Source organism: Dendrobates tinctorius, unplaced genomic scaffold, assembly GCF_039654945.1.
Source record: "Dendrobates tinctorius isolate UK_male_01 unplaced genomic scaffold, ASM3965494v1 ptg000129l, whole genome shotgun sequence".
Lineage (NCBI taxonomy): Eukaryota > Metazoa > Chordata > Amphibia > Anura > Dendrobatidae > Dendrobates > Dendrobates tinctorius.
Window position 1 is genome coordinate 24,186,821 of NW_027361797.1, and position 14,990 is coordinate 24,201,810.

Below are 14,990 nucleotides of genomic sequence, written 5' to 3' on the forward strand. Positions count from 1 at the left end.
GATTATATATGGTAATTCTTCTCTTTTCTGTGCTGTATGTGGAAACAGGAAGCGACTTTTCCCTGTAGAAATCATTCATCTCTTCAACTCCTGACACTGGTGCTGCCTCCTCCTACCTGCCAGGGACTTTTACAAGTGACTCATGAGTTATGCAGTGAAATCTGACTTCTTATTTCTACAAAGAGCTTAGATCGATTCAGCTATTCAGTTTTTGATCATGTGATGCCTTAGACCTAATGGAAAAAGAGGAGAGTTAGCTGGGTAGAAAGGCAAAATGAGCAATTGTAAGTACACAGTGCTGTATAACATGATGACTTCAATATATTAAGAGGATAAAATCGTCAATGGGAGTACTTCTTTACAAAAAAGACGCAAATGGAAAGATGAATATTCTAACAATAAAAAAGGCACAAAACACTAAAACCTAGATAAAAAAATAGTTGCAAATGCAATATTGAATCGGGACCATAGTTTTTCATCAGTTTGAATAGTGTCTACATTTTAGGCTTAGCTTTTTAATGACCCGTGTCGTGCACTCACCAAAAGATTTTATATAGGTGTACATGAGCTGACATGTTTTATAAAAAAAAGCCATTTTATAAAAATAAAGTGAACTTTACTGTTGGAACTGGTGAGACATATATACAGCAGACATCAGGTAGAAAGTTTGTTTTCATTTGTTGTGTTTTACATAGAGGCACAGGCATGGCGGTCACATGTGACAGCATCACGACATTTCAGCAATAAAACGCAGGTGACTAGATATAGGTTACACCCCCATTACTAACCCTATAGTGAAATGTAATAAAGACAAACAGCCCCATACTATGATGTTCCCATCTTCAAACTTCACTGTTGGTATGGTGTTTTTGGAGTGGTATGTAGTGCTTATTGACCTCCAAACATGGTGTGTATTATGGCATCCAAAGAGTTCAATTTTGGTCTTATATTGTCAGCCTATATTGTCTCAGTATTTCACATGCTTGTCTAAATGTTGTTGAGGAAAGTTTAAACATGCTTGAACATGCGTAGCTTCCACTGCTCTTGAACAACTCTTCTGATAATTCTTTTCACTACTGTGTCTGAAATCCTGCAAGAAGCACATGATCATACCTAGTTTACAGTGAAATTATATACTTTACATTTACAGATTATGACCCCCAAAGTGTTCACTGGAGCATTCAGTAGTTTAGGAAGTCTTCCGTCACAAATGCCATCAGTAGGTTTTGCAACAATAAGGTTGTGAAGGTCTTGAGACAGCTCACTTGTTTTACCCATTATGAGATTTCTTGTGTGGCACCTTGGTAATGAGACACTTTTTTTAGGCAATCAGTTGAACCAGCTGATATTATTTTTCACTAGCAGGATTGCTTTTTAATCACCGATAGATTTTAGCTGGTGTTGTGGCTTTCCATGGCTTTTTGCACTTCTCTTTCTTCCTGTGTTCAATATTTTTTTTGTGTCATTTTTACATTATTACACACAGTTTATGGACATCTATGGTTTGATTTCTTTGCACATTGAATGGGTTGTTATCGACAAATATATGTTTAGAAATATGTTTACTTAGAAAAGAGTGACGTATTCAATACTTATTTCATGCGCTGTATGTATACACATACACACACCTCTTTAGATGATAAATCACACATAGCATTTGTAACACACTAAATGAACAAGGTCCATTACAACACACGTGAGATATACTTTTATGAATCCCTATAAAAGCAACAAAGGAAAAAAAGAGGATAGTAATATAAGTATAAATCAACAAAATAATATTGGACTTTGGAAAAGATTGTGCAAAAGTACCGCACTGTGTTCCTCTACAGCCCCAGGTTCATATATATTACTGTCATCTTTATACTGTTTTTTCAGCGGCTAGTAATTTTCTCCCCATCTAATTGTATATTTCCCGATGGACTTACAAGGTTAAAAGTTCTAGGAATCCACTTCTATTCACATACTGGAGGTATGTGGAGGTATGTGAATATTCCTATGAAGGTTGCATCTCCAAAATTTAAGCCAAGATTTATTGGACCTTATAAGATTTTGGAGATTCTTAATCCTGTTTCTTTTCGATTGGCTCTTCCAGTTACGTTCAAGGTCTATAACGTATTTCACAAATCTCTGGATGAGGGTTCGGTGACCCCTCCTCAAGGGGGGGGGTACTGTTGTGAGTTCATTTTTCTGGTCTACCAGTTGTGAGTTCTCCTTTCAGGCTCCCTCTGGTGGTAACAGGAGGTAGTGAGGCTGATTTAATCAGTAGAGATCTGCCACCTGATAATGAGGATGACGATTGGACCTCAGGAATCTCAGATTGGATTTAAGACAGCCGACGCCCTACTCTGGTGCTGGTGATTCCTTGTGCTTGTCAGGTCTTGGTTCTCAGCTCTGTTCCAGTCAGCTCAAGCTAAGTTTTTCTGCTATTGTTCACACTTGATTTTGTTGTTCTATTAAGTTTTTTGTGTGGTCAGCCAGCCCTGGCTGGGGCTGTGCTGAATTCCCATTCTTATTTATCTGTATTTGCCAATTTGCTTTTTGTCCCTTATTAGTTTGGCCTATTTTTGCTCTGTCTCAGAATATTTCAGAGTGCTGATATGGTGGGAGAAGTCTAGTGACTTCAGGGTTAATTTTGTTATCAGAAGTGTTGGACACTATTTTGTAGGGTTTTGGGCAGATTGCAGACAGTGTCTTTCCTTTCCTCTCCTTTCTAGTTAGTTTTGGCCCCATCGTTTGCTCAGCCTATTTTCCTGCCTGTGTTTGTGTTTTCATCTTGTTTCACCGTCAATACATGTGTGGGGGCTGTCTATTCCTTTGGGGTCTGCTCTGGGGCAGTTAGTTTTCCCCTTTTCTTGCTTTAGGCTTATTTAGTCCTCCGGCCGTGACGAGGCGTCTAGGTTCATCATAGGTACGCTCCACGGCTGCTGCTAGTTGTGTGGTTAGGATCAGGGATCTGCAATCTGCATAGTTACCAACCTCTCTGGTTTTTCTGGGCTTAGCTTGTTTAGGTTTTTTCCTCCTCGGTGACCCATTCATAACAGCCTCCGTTCTGTACCCTGTCCCTGGCGTGCCTCTCTACACGTGCAGGCCTCCGCTCTGTACTCTGTCTAGTCCCAAGGCTCTCCCTTGGCCTGGCTCCGGGCTTCGGCCTATGCTCCGCTGCCAGACTCTGTCCCTGTCCCTGGCGAGTCTCTCCACATGCACAGGCCTTGTCTTGTACTTTGCCCCTGGCATGCCTTCTGCATGTGCAGGACTCTGCCTCTTACCCTATGCCTTGTATCTGATGATTCATGCGCCCTTGCACTTTTCGTACTTGGCTTTGCCGTGCTGTTTCGCACGCGTCTCTGTCCTGTACCTTTGCCTAGCCCTGCCTTGTGGCTCTGTGCCCTCGTGCACGCGCCTGGTCGCCCTGTGCCTGCCTGTTGTGCCTCAGCCATACCGCCTCTAGTCGTGCTCGCCTGTGTGCCACAGCCATGCCCACTGTCCAGTGCTATAGTGGTTACCGGCTGTGTGAGCCGCAGCTGTGCCGCCTTTAAGCTGTGTCTGCCTGTTTATGCCACCATCGGTACCACCTGCCGGTGCCCCAGCCGTAGTTTCCATGCTCCCTTGCACACACGCTGGTTTTCGCACTGTGCCTTTTCGTGCTACTCTTGCACAAAGTCTTTTGCTTACTTTGCTCTGCTCTGAACCCTGTCTTACCTGCCGTATTCCGTAACCTGATGACCGCTGCCAGTGGTTCAGACCCAGATGACTGCGGCCTGATGTCTGGAGCTGATTTCCGCAGTCTGATTCCTGGACCCTGTCGGTCGATGCCAGCATCCCGGATTCCGATGCCACCATACCCTATCTTGGTCCCTGGCGTGTCCTCTGCACGCGCAGGCCTCCATCCTGTATCTCTCCCTGGCGTGTCTCTTCGCTCGCGCAGGCCACCGTCCCTGTACCTGTCTCTGGCATGCCCCTTGGCATGCGCAGGCCTCCGTCCTGTGAACCTGACCCGGGCGTGTTCGTTGACACGCATCCTGTTTCTAACTTTGTCTTGTCTCCTTGCATGGAACCCTGGTTTGCTTTCCTGGTTGTCCGCAACCTGCGAATCACCTTCAGAGCTACAGAACCTGATGTGCCGGTTGATCGTTGCCTGCTGTCCGGAGTCCGATGTCCTCGTGCCTCTGTCTACCATCTGCACGTACCATGCTTTGGACCTCGCCGTGCCCTTGCACGCACCTTGCTCTATGTACTCTGTGTGTTTAAATTTTGCACCTGTTATACCCTGAGGTGTTCCTCATGCCTTGCACCTCGGCGCGCCCTTGCACGCATCTTGCTTTATGTACTTTGTGTGTTTACGTTTTGCACCTGTTGTACCCAGAAGTGTTCCTTAATGAAGTTTCCTTGAACTAACGTCTTGTCTCGCCTTGTCTTGTTTCCCTGAGCCGGCCGTCTGGTCCAGCTGCTGTGGTGGCTCACTCCCTTGGTCTTGCCCCTGACACTCCCTGTATAGGGGGTGGATTCTCACTAGGTCAGCTCGCCCTAGGTGGGTGGGTGCCACAGCCCAGAGGGTCCACTCATTCAAAAGGAAAATGACTCAGCGTAAGCTGACGCTCGTCACACACATGATAGGAGATGACACCTGAAATTACAAGTAACACATGAAAAATCCTCCATAATAATAGCGCCGGGAAAGGTCAGAGAGGTCCGGCACCTGCAGCAGGACTCTGTTCGGTCCTCAACAGGTCAGAGCAGTGCGCATGCGCCAGAGCCACAACGGGAAGCTAAGAAGAGGACGTCACCTCTACAAGATGGGAGGCACCGGACTGGACTGCGACACCCATCGGACCAAAACCGGAGCCGGACCATCCCTGGGTGAGTATAATCTAACTTATTTTCTTTTTCAGGTTACATCCAGGGCTTATCTACAGCATTGCAGAATGCTGTAGATAAGCCCCTGATGGTGGTGGCGGCAGCTGAAAAATAGGTGACAGATTCCCTTTAAATGCAGATATCAAGTGCGGTTTTCATGTGCATGGAGCGTGTGGAGTCAGATGAATAGGAGGAAGCATTTATCATCCTGGGTTGTTTTATGCATGGCATCATATAATAGTGTAGGTTAATATTAAGGTGAGCAGGACTCCGCTATATGGGCCCACAGACCAGGGCCCCCGCTCCCCCCAGGGGCTCCCAGCCCACATGGCCGCTATGGGGCCGAAAGACAGGGGGACCCGGCGTCAGCACAGCCCCCCAGTGCGCTCCGCAATAATGGAAGAGAGAGCGTCACATGACGCTCCCTCTACCATCATTCCCCTCTTCCTCTGACACACAGCGGGTGCGTGATAACGTCACTTCATCGCGTCCCCGCTGTGCGCCTGGCTGATTGCAGCGCAGCTCCTGACATCTGAGCAGAGCCGCCACGGGAATCAGCGTGGAAGCGAGGGGGAGAGGTGAGTATAGTGGGTTTTTTTATATAGTGAGTCCTGGTTGCATGATACCCTGTATGGGGGACAGCATGATACCCAGATGAGGGGGCAGCATGATATACCCCGTATGAGGGGGTAGCATGATACTCCCGTATGAGGGGGAGCAGCATGATACCTCTGTGAGGGGGGCAGCATGATACCCCATATGAGGGGGGGGCTGCATGATGCCCTGTATAAGGGGGGCAGCATGATACCCCATGAGGGGGCAGCATGATACCCTATGAGGGGGGCTGCATTATATTCTGAGGGGGCTACATTATATTCTTTGGGGGGGCTGTATTACACCATATGAAGCGGGCTGCATATTACCCTATGAGGGGGCTACATTATATTCTATGGGGGGCTGCATTATACCTTATGAGGGGGTTGCATTATACTCTATGGGGGCTACATTGTACCCTATGGGGGACTGCATTATACTCTATGATGGTGGTTGCATTATATTCTATGGGAGCTAAATTATATTTTATGAGGAGGGCTACATTATACTATATGAGGTGGGCTACTCTATATGCTATAAGGCGGCTGCATTGTACCCTATGAGGGGGCTACTTTATATTCTATGAGTTGGCTACTTTATATTCTATGAGGAGGGCTATCCCAACCCCTGCTGCGTAATTAAGATGTGTACTACCTTATATTAAACCCTGATAATTGCGCGTTTTACCGCACAATTGGTGGTTTTGTATTTATTTCTATGTAGCTACATAGTGGGCCCCAAGAATGATTTTCTCTGGTGGGCCCAAGGTGCTCCAGTCTGACGCTGTCAGTAACACACTGCGCCGCCAGGGACTCAGATCCTGCAGTGCCAGACGTGTCCCCCTGCTTAAGCCACTACATGTCCGGGCCCATCTGAAGTTGGCTAGAGAGCATTTGGATTATCCAGAAGAGTATTGGGAGACTGTCATATGGTCTGATGAAACCAAAGTAGAACTGTTTGGTAGAAATAAAGCTTGTCGTGTTTGGAGGAGACAGAATGCTGAGTTGCATCCAAAGAACACCATACCTACTGTGAAGCATGGGGGTGGCAACATCATGCTTTGGGACTATTTCTCTGCAAAGGGACCAGGATGACTGATCTGTGTACATGAAGGAATGAATGGGGTCATGTATCGTGAGATTTTGAGTGCAAACCTTCTTCCATCAGCAAGGGCATTGAAGATGAAATGTGGTTGGGTCTTTCAGCATGATAATGATCACATAGAAGAAAGAAGACGCGCACGCTTGCTGTAAGAGTAGGTGCTGACTGAGTGTGGATACACCACAGGTAAAAATCAATGGATAGACAGTCGCACTTGAGTGCGACTGTCCATCCATTGATAATGATCACAAGCACACCGCCAGGGCAACGAAGGAGTGTCTTCGTAAGACGCAAATGAAGGTCCTGGAGTGGCCAAACCAGTCTCCAGATCTCAACCCCATAGAAAACCTTTGGAGGGATTTGAAAGTCCATGTTGCCCAGTGTCAGGCCCAAAACATTATGTGTAATCATGTTTTTATTGCAAATTATAGGAATCTTCAGATCCGAAACCGACCAGGCCACCGGCCAAAAAAAAGTCTAAAGCGGCCAAAAAGGTACATGCCAGAAAATATGTGTTTTTTTCAACATAAATTAATTGCTACATGAATCGTAAAACTTTTTTTCTACATTGTAGGTTGTTAAAAAAAAAAAAAAACAGCCTCGCCGTGTTTCATCACCTCACCTTGAAGTGCTAATTATCACACAAAATATACATTTTGAATAAACCAAAATTAAATTTATTTTTTTTTGTTTCACCAAATCATTATAGATACAAAACATACAAAACACATGAAACACCACAATATAACAACGTTTAAAACCATTTTTTAACAAACTACATTCATTTCATAACATTAACCAAACAAACAGTACATGGACACCCAACAAACATATTACTATAAACGAATAATATTGCAATATAGTTTTTAAAAAGCTGAAAGTCTTAAAAATTTAAAAATTGATGAAAAGTGGAATATAAAGTATTGTTGTTTCAGGGATGTGATAAACGTATTCAGAACAAATCAACTGAAACATTTTAATAAAAAACTTTGTGTTTACATAGTCCAAGCAGCCCTCCAAAAAAAGGCATATTGATATTGATGAGGAGTCCTTGGACATCGAAAATGAGACACTGATAACACTAGTGGAAGCGAATCCGTCCTTATGGGATCAAAGTGACATCTCCCACAATGATATTATTAAAAAACGGAGGTTGTGGGAGAAGATAATTTACGAGTTGGACCCTCGGTATCTGGAGAAGTCCGCCTCCGCTCAAAGAAAAGTTGGTAATTAACGGTCAACTTAAATTGCTAAAATGTTCATTAAGATTGTTAAAGAGAAAAAAAAATTGGGGGGCTTTTGATTTTTGATTGTAGCTGATGCAGTCCATACCTGGTGGAGATCCATTAAACATCGATTTGTCCGTGACAACGGGAACAGACAAAACACCCCCAGTGGATCTACCGGCAAACGAGTCACCCCGTACATTCATTATGAGCAATTGATGTTTCTACAGAAAACGTCCCAGCGATCGAAAGTAAACATAATGTTAATGTTTGTGTTGGTAAAATGTGAGAGAGCAACAACTGTTTCTTAAGATCTTTATATTTTTTTGGGGGTAGAACGATCTGCAGTACAGCTGCACCTCGAGAGGCTGAGGCATCGGAGCCATCTCGACTGGAAACAAGCCAACAGACGGGCACTGAAGATGTGTCCGTCCTGAGCGAGCCACGATCAATGGACAGTAGTACTGTGGCTCCTGCTGTCAGCGCCCAACTGCAAGCACAGCGCGGAAGCAAGCGATCATCTGCCAAAGATGAAGTCGATGCCATAATTGTCAATGGACTCTAACGCTTAGAGGATCTGTGTCGCAGTGAACACAGAAATGTAAGGCGGGAAGTTAAGGAATTTCAATCACGGGAATCAATATATATGCAGCCAATGAGTGGAAGCTCCTGTTTTTATCGTATATCCCTGTAGCCCAAAAGATACCGTCGCACAGAAATTTACTCTTTAGGCAAAGATTTCATGACCTATTCGAGGAATTTTTGGCCCCTCAGGAACCCACTTCCTCTAGACCAAAAACCATGGACATGCCGTCATACCAAGCACAATTCAGAGGCCAGGGTGAACCTAGTATGGAAATGCACAGACAATGTAGCAGTCCAGCGTACAGTTGGGTCGACAATACGCCTGCGCAATACCATAATCTGTAAATAAATTTTAAAAAATGACATCGTTCGGCAGTATAGCCTTGAAAAGTTTTGTGTAACCAAAGTTAATTTTGAATATTTTGGCTCATCTCTATGGGATCGCATATGTCAAAAATGTCTACCAACATTCTGAGTGGAAGACCATTGTCGTCCATAATTTTTAGTAAACTTTTGTATTATTCAACATTTCATAAGATTGTATAGATTTAGTTAATTTTTTAAATTTATTAGGGTTATAAAAAGGGAAAAAAAAAAATAGCCACACACATAGCACATATACCAATAAACAACAGGTTTTACAATTATCACACATGGATGTTTTGCCATGAAACAACTTCATTGATGAAATAATTAGCAAATTGATCACGAATCTGCATAACCTCAACTGGAGACCGAACAGTAGTCTAATCAATGCTCATGAGGTTCGACTAAAGGTACTGTCACACTTAGCGATGTACCAGCGATCCCGACCAGCGATATGACGCGGTCAGGATCGCTGGTACATCGCTAAGTGGTCGCTAGTGAGCTGCCACACAGGCAGATCTCACCAGCGACATCGCTGGGGATGGGGGTCGCTACTTACCTGTCACACTAGGCGATCCTGCGTCCTCCCGCCCTGCTCCACGCTCGTCGCTCATCTCTCCACAGGAAGCTGATGACGAGAAACAGTCCTGGACGTTCTCGCGCGATCAGCGATAACCAGTGGGGGAGCGGGTCGTAGGTAAGTATCACACACAGCGATGTCGCTAGCAATATCGCTATAACGTCACAAGTTATAGCGATATTGCTAGCGATATCGCTTAGTGTGACAGTACCTTAACAGTCATGGGGATTAACCAGCAGGGGTTCATGTCTGGACAAAAAATTGTGCAGGCAAATGCAAGCCTTCACTAAACGGTCCACATTTTCAGGTTGTAGTTGCATGCAAGTTAGTAAGATACGCCATACGTAAGATACGTAAGGTAAATGCAACATAACGTCTTGCCCGGCTCAAGCGATAATTGAAAATGTGTCTTTTGTAGTTTAGACTTAGGCTTGAGTACGGCTTTAGGAGATTTCTTCCGAGTTGGAATGCCTCATCCCCAACTAAAACATAGGGCGAATTTGGGCCTTCCGTGCCTGGAAGAGGTCGTGCTGAGGCTATATTGAAGCGGTTGCTGTACAAACATTTCCCCACGTTGGACTCTTTGAAGAATCTGGAATCATTCGTCCATCCATATGCACCGATATCCACAGCTATAAACCATTATCTAGCATCCGCAATAGCCATTAATACAATGGAAAAGTTTTATAGTTATAGTGCAGGGATCCACTATGCACTGGTTTCTGAATCTGAATGTGCTTCCCGTCCACGGCACCAATGCAATACGGGCAATTAGCCACATCCTCAAAATTTTGGAAAATTGATAGCCACATTTCTGTGGTCGCGGTTCGGTAGCACAAATGGTTGTAAGTTGTTCCAAATGCCATCACAACTTTCCCGAACTAGTTGGCAAATGGTTGATTTCCCCAGCTGAAATTGACAGCGCAGTGACACAAAAGGTTTTCCCGTAGCCAGATATCTATGGACAATAAAACAAAAAAAATTAGGACTATGGACATATTCTTCAAATTTTTACGGAATACGAAAAGAAAGGCAACTTAAAATGGACTAGGACAATAGGCTACATGTAGAAAATAAAAAGACATGTACAACGATAAATGACATCCTGTCTTTGCCAATAGAATAATGTTAAGAAATGGAAATTTACCTCAGAGTCACCACTAAACGTTCTTCCGCACAAATACTTTCCCGGAAAGTGCTGCGTTCATGATGTATCTCATCTTTCACATGCAAGAGCAGAATATCAAAGATTTCGATGGACATCCGCAGATAACATTGAAATTTAAAGGGATGATTCCGAAGTTGTACATAAAGGGTGTGAAAGGCACCATATGTATTCCGAAAAAAATTCACTTCATGGATCCAATATCTCCTTTGGGAAATACTCCTTCTCTGATGACGTCGCAAAATCTAACAAGCTGAGACACAAACATCTTGCTTGCAGCAGAAGTTCACTCAATGTTACCAAAATGGAAAATGTGTGTCCACCCACACCCGACGCTGACAAAAGGCAAAAAAAAACAAAAAACCATGAACAACTTTATTGACAGTGCCTGAAGGCAGACAAACGGATGCTTCACGAATGGAAATGACATAACACAAGCGTCAACGCGAGGGCAAATTTAGACAAAATTTGGCTCATTTCAGCACATCCGTTTAACGGATCCATTAAACGGATTCTACTAAACGCAATGTGAACCTAGCCTTACAGAAAACGTTTGACCTCTGTCTTTGCCAACAAAGGATATATAAAAAAAAATATTGAGATGAAGTTTTGTTAATGAAAAAAATACTTATTTTCCATCAAAATTTGCAAAATAAATCTTGCCAAATCAGACAAGGTGACTTTCTGGATTTGTTTTCTCATTTTGACTCTCATAGTTGTGGTCTACCTATGATGTCAATTACAGGCCTCTCTCATCTTTTTAAGTGGGAGAACTTGCACAATTGGTGGCTGACTAAATACTTTTTATCCTCACTACATAAAGTACTGGGTGAAGTTAAGAATAGAATTTCTGTGGCACACCGTGTATGCCACAGTATGTGTCCCTATTTCCTGTCTTTGAAAGTTGGGAGGTATGGTTGCAGTGTTATCACAGCTGGAAAACCACAGGTGAAAAACCTCTGTTACGAATACATCATCGAGCGTATACATATAAAACTTCTCCAAGCTTTTTTTTTGGTATCTTCACATATTTTTTAGTTTGCAATCAACAGAAAATGTTTTGCTACGTTCTATTCCCAGCACTAAAGTGATTTTTCAGACAACCAGGGAATATGTGTGGCATAGTAAGAGACTATTCAATGGCTTTGGATGGGTACAAAACCTTCAGTAGAGACTGGTAATTGGAGTTAGAGCAGAGCTGGGACAAGGTATATTGGTGCTTTAGGCAGATAAATGCCTTCCCCCCGCCCCTCACATACAAAGCAGGTACATTTAAAGGCCCAATTACAGTGTGTTACATCTGTCAGAGGCTACCTCGGACAGATTTAGCACAAGCCACCACCCCATCTGGCAGATTTCAGAGGAACCATGGCCTTCACCCTTTAAACTTCTGTAAGGGGATCTGGTCTTACACAACTGGGTCCACTGGATTGCTTCTACAGAAGAGCTGCTGGCCATAGGAGCGAACCAGAGGCAAGAGGGGTCATCACATGGGGTTTATACCGAGAAGTCGTAGCATGACAAAATCAGAAGGCAAACGTGTAGTCAAAATACAGGCTGAGGACAGACAACAGGATATACAAAATAGCACACAGGAGCAAAGTATCAAAGAGACCAGGGATAGCTGAACTTACTAAACAACCGGCAGCTAGAGACTGTCTTCTGGGGTTTATATAGAAGGGAGCCCTTTCCCATGGTTCCCAGCAATCAGATAATTACATGCCAGCTCATTGCAGCAAAACACAGCTGGACAGGAAAGGAACAACTAGACTCAGCAATCTAAAACTTACTCCCACACACTGCAGGCGTCCACCAGTAACCGTGGTATTAGTGCGGCGGCACCTAACGACCAAGGCAGGTATTGTTCAGACACAGAAGTGACACAGTGGTGCTTAAAAATATGTGAAATCTTCAGAACATTCCAGATTTTTGCATAAATTTGACCTAAAAATATATTACACAACTCCTACAAGCAGAAAAAGAGAACTAAATAAAGCAAATGTGTCAGAAATATTAGACTGTACGTTAGTTATTTTTAAAATGAGGAAACATATTTCAATATCACAAGTCTCTGAGTGGCAAAAGTATGTGAACCTTTACGATTATAAGATAATTTGAAGGCGACAGTAAAGTTTGGTGTTTTCAATCAATAAGATGACAATCATGTGTTTATGTAAAGAACAGGGATCTATAAAAATCTGATCTTCAGGAGACGTTTCTGGAAGTGTATCAGGACATGAACACAGGAGATTCCTGAGCACCTCAGAGGAAGAGTTGTTGATGCTCATCAGGTTGGAAAAAGTCGCTAAACTATGGCTAAAGAATTTGGCCTCTAACTCATTTCTCCATAGAATTTAAAAAAATAAATAAATAAATTTCAAAAGCACCAAATCTACCTAAGCAATGGGAAAATCTGTCTTCACTGAATACAGATTTTACCTATGAATTGGGGGGTGAAAGATCAGTTCAGGAAGGGAAAGCAGCAGATTTTTCCTAAAATATATGTTACAAAGGTTCTTATTTTCATGTGTTCTATTGGTTTATGACATAAACATTAAAACTACAGTTATTCTTTAAGTGTACAGTGGACTAAGACTTTAGCCCTGATTCACCATTGCTGTTTCTCCGGTTTTCTGAAGTAATTTGCTCACTTTTAGGACCTTTTAGTATTTGCGCCATTTTTGATGCTGAAAAGTCAGGAAAAATCAGGAAAAATGCAAGCAGTTAGGATTATGGTCTCTCCGCTCTTTCACCAGACTCTGGGACCTTGATTTCCAAGGTCCAGTGTCAAGTATCCACAATCAGTGATGATCCACTGTGTTTTATCAAGACCAAAGGCAGTACGGCCGTCTACCAGGAAATTTTAGCCCACTTCATGCTTCTCACTGCCGACAAGCTTCTGGAGATGGAAATTTCATTCTCCATCAAGACTTGGCTCCTGTCCACACTGCCAAAAGTACCAATACCTGGTTTAAAAACAACAGTATCACTCTACTTGATTGGCCAGCAAACTCGCCTGACCTTAAACCCATATAGAATCTATGGGGTATTGTCAAGAGGAAGATGAGAGACACCAGACCCAACAATGCAGACGAGCTGAAGGCTGCTATCAATGATACCTGGGCTTCCATAACACCTCAGCAGTGCCACAGACTGATCGACTCCATGCCACGCAGCATTGATGCAGTAATTTATGCAAAAGGAGCCCAGACCAAGTATTGAGTGTGTGGCGCCCCTGCGGTCTCAGTCTCCACAGGGTACTGCACTTCATCCAGAGATGTGGTACTCTGCTCTCAGGTAAGGAAGGAGCACTGCCAGAACTCACACACCTGCACCCAACACTAGTCCCCATCTGGCCAGGGGGGAGATAAGTAGAGGGTGTGGGTGGAGAAAATAGAGAAGGGGTGGAGTTTAAGGGAGTGACAATTGGTGGGAGGAGCTGAGGTAAAGAGATTGTTCTGGAAAGAGTCAGTGAAGATAGAGAAGAAAGGAAGGAAAGCTCCAGGAAGAGAGGAAGAACAGGTCTAAGGGCCCCATCACACATAGCCTCGTCACACAAGTTTTGTGACGCAACTGCGATCTCACCAGCGAGATCGCTGTGTGTGACAGCGATCAGCAACCGGCCCCCCTGCCTGTATCGCTGATCACTGTACGAAAGCCCTGGACATTTTTTTGGTCGCTGGTCTCCCGCTGGCCAGCACGCATCGCTGCATGTGACAGGCGGGAGACCAGCGATCAGCTGGTAACTATGGTAACTGCAGGGTTTCTAAGCACTGCGCTGTGCTTAGAAACCCTCTGTGTACCTTAGTTGCCAGCGCGCTGATGCAGGGATGCAATATCGCCCGACAAAATCCGAGTCTGCTGGCTCAGGACACAGGGTGTGAAGACGCAGGGCAGGTGGTAGCCAGCATAGTGAGAAGGCCAGGAAAGGAACATCAAAGGGAGCCCTGGCAACGTGCACCCCAAGCTGCCTGAGAGCTGTCTGAACCACAAGCCTAGAGGACACAGCACCCCGGCTGGGGACTGTAACAACTGAACTGTGAGTAAAAGTGTGAAGACTGCACTCTGCTGTGTCCTCAATCATTTACTGTGTCATCCACTCTGCACTGCACTACCACCATCTTAAATCATATCACTATAACTGCCATCGGGACCAGCTCTGCCTGTGGAGAGCTGAACCAACTCTGCTGCATCAACATCTACCCTAGCGGACTAAATCTGCAGCGCGGCTAACACCTTATTTGCCGAATACCACAGATGGCGTCACAAATTATCCCTTATAAACTATTATTTCCCCTTTTCATCATTTTTATTGGACGCCCAGTGCCACGGACCAGGTCACTGCTGCCATGACACATCCCCTTAAGAACCGGCCCAGTACCGAGTACCCCAACGTCCCTGGTGGGCGCTCCAAGTGCATTTACTGAACATACATTTCCATAGGCGAACATTTTGGATTTTAGCATCATTTTTTCAAGCTGGTGTTATAAAGTATTCTAATTTCCAGAGATCATGA

At 44.2% G+C, this 14,990-nt stretch overlaps 1 long non-coding RNA gene across 1 annotated transcript; it reads left to right on the forward strand.

Moving 5' to 3' along the window:
- The first annotated feature begins 6,027 nt into the window (after positions 1 to 6,027).
- On the forward strand, positions 6,028 to 9,095 carry LOC141047876 (uncharacterized). Its single transcript, XR_012219920.1, has 3 exons — positions 6,028 to 7,046; positions 7,556 to 8,029; positions 8,115 to 9,095. It is a non-coding gene; the product is annotated as an uncharacterized lncRNA (long non-coding RNA).
- Positions 9,096 to 14,990: the final 5,895 nt, after the last annotated feature.